Source organism: Octopus bimaculoides, chromosome 14, assembly GCF_001194135.2.
Source record: "Octopus bimaculoides isolate UCB-OBI-ISO-001 chromosome 14, ASM119413v2, whole genome shotgun sequence".
In the NCBI taxonomy this organism is placed as follows: domain Eukaryota; kingdom Metazoa; phylum Mollusca; class Cephalopoda; order Octopoda; family Octopodidae; genus Octopus; species Octopus bimaculoides.
The window spans coordinates 31451908-31454264 of record NC_068994.1 but is presented as its reverse complement, the minus strand read 5'-3'; the positions used below and the strand labels follow the sequence as shown (position 1 = coordinate 31454264).

General features: G+C 34.2%; 1 protein-coding gene across 2 annotated transcripts in view; it reads left to right on the top strand.

The window, feature by feature from the left end:
* The first annotated feature begins 225 nt into the window (after positions 1 to 225).
* Positions 226 to 2357, top strand: part of LOC106874051 (gastrula zinc finger protein XlCGF49.1) — a 19238-nt gene continuing 17106 nt past the window's right edge. For both annotated transcript variants that reach the window (XM_014921615.2, XM_014921616.2), the window contains exon 1: positions 226 to 564. The gene's annotated coding sequence lies outside the window, so the exon portion shown is untranslated. The remainder of the gene's footprint in view (positions 565 to 2357) is intronic.

The following is a 2357-nucleotide window of genomic DNA, read 5'->3' as shown; positions in this document are numbered from 1 at the left end:
AATACGGAGATCATGATTAAGATTACAATCTCCGTATTTTTCCGTATATTTTGAAAAAAAAAATTTCTGAAAAAAGTAGCCATAGACTGCGAGGGGAGGGGGAGAGGTAATTCTTTTTTTAATTGAAATTTCACAAAAACTTTTGGCAATTTTTTTCAGAATCATAATCTCCGTATTCTTCCGCAATTTTTTTTTTTATAATTTCTGAAAAGAAGTTTTAAAAATGAAGAAACTGGGGGAGGGGGGATTTCAAAATGCCGTAGAAAAAAAAATATATATATAATCATTTTTATTATACGCACACACATCCAAACCTACAAATTCCAAATTGAAAAAAATGTGCCAACAAAAAAATGGAGTTAAAACGCCCGATTTAATTTAATATGATTTCATTTGAAACCCAAACTTCGTTAAAAGCCCCGTCAACTATTTGTTACACTTCTGGTGTTCCATTGTCCTTAACTGTAAAGTTTTCAACCAGCGACGCCGTTGCTTTTTCTTCTTCTTCGGAGTTTGTAAGACTATTTAGCGTTGAATTTGGAAGCTGATCAGTTCTCCTCTCAGGTAAGTTTTGTAGAAATCGTCATTTCATCAATTTATTTCGCCCTAGTAGGCTTATTACATCTTTACGTCCAGACTCTTGTAATTTAGTCTTCAGTGCTTAGAATAACAAAAAAAAAAGGGTCCTAATCCTTAAAGTGATGTAGGGTAATAGCGATGGTTCAATTGAAAACAATGATTGAACTTACCACTTTCCGACAGATGTGTATTTGTGTGTGAATAAATTGTAGATATTGGTTAAATTTGGGCAAAACCGTTTTGCTAAAATCAATTTGGCTCTCAATTGGAAATACATCACATTAAGTTGTAAATTAAGGCATCACAAAATCGATGCAATAAGAATTGTTATATATCGAACTCTCACTTCTTGTGGCCAATGGGGAAGTTAACCTGAGTGTCTTGCATAAAACTGTCGCATATCGTTTACGCTAGGCTTTGGTCTCATAACGTATTATGATACATTTATCAAGGTCAGAAGTTGGATCAATTGTTTTTAACACCACTAATCTTCGTCGGTCAATGCCAGCCATAAATGCATGAGATACAATAAGGGTTTGAAGTTTCGGTTGAGGCCACTGAATTCAGTTGAGTGACATTTTTAATGTGACAATATCCCATTTGCTTCCAATGAAATATAGCATTTATCAAGTACACTAGAGACGAAAAACCCGAGTGGATGTGATAGGGCACCACTGTCTCCGAGTGTGTGGATTCGTATCTGTTGCAAGTGTTTCGTTGTTTCTGGAATGGACGTTTTAACATTACAACCTTCCCAAGGCGGCGAGCTGGTAGAATCGTTAGCACACAGGACAAAATGCTTAGTGGCTTTCTTGCAGCTTTACATTCAAATTCTGCTTTTCATCTCTACAGGAATAATAAAATAAACATCAACTGAGAAATGGGGTTGATGGAATTGACCGGACCGAAAAAGAATTATTAGAAACTTGCTGTCAAGAATATGTAATAGACTCAGGTATAAGTTACCCGGTTCAAATTTGAATTTAATAGATCCAGGGAGGTTTGTAAAATCACTGTATAGATGGCAGAATAAACACAGAAAATCCAGACATTTAGCTGGTCTCGTTTGCTGCGTTCTGAATTCAAATTCTATCGTAATTTTTTTTCTTTTTGTGAGGTTAAATTTTGCCAAGTCATTCATTCTTCTGAGATCTGTACAGTAATAAACCTATTTAGGCGATCTTGTAGTTTATACATCACTTCACTTTTTGGAGTGAAATAAAATAAATTCTCTATCAGGCCGTAAACTTTCATTGTTTCATTTTTCTTCATACGGACTGTTGTCACCCAATAAATTAAGGTTCGTGTGTATTGGTAACGTCTTTTTTTCTTATCTGTTTTTTTTTATATAAGGAACTTGATCATTAAATAAAATAATCTTGCTGATATTAATTCTTCACATTTTGTGAGGTATTTGGTAGTTTATTATTAATTTATCCTCAATGTTATTTCCTCTTAATTATTTTTCTTTTCTGTATTGTAATTTGCTCTTGCCGTTGCTGTTCGTTTGTTACTGTTGTTTAAGGTTGAACAGAAAATTCGGCGATGAAACAACTTCAATATATTCCATGTAATCCAACGTTTAATTCAGATCTAATCTAAATTCAAAACAAGTTAAAGAGGTAAATTTTGATCCTTTCACCTGCACGATTTTCACTAAGAAAAAAAAAAAGAAAACTCAGGTTTTTTGCGTGGAATCAAAGTACCCCGACCTCTTAATACGCTGCAAACTTCTTATTTTTGTTCGGGGAAAAAATAGGTGTGGGGAGGACTCCCCC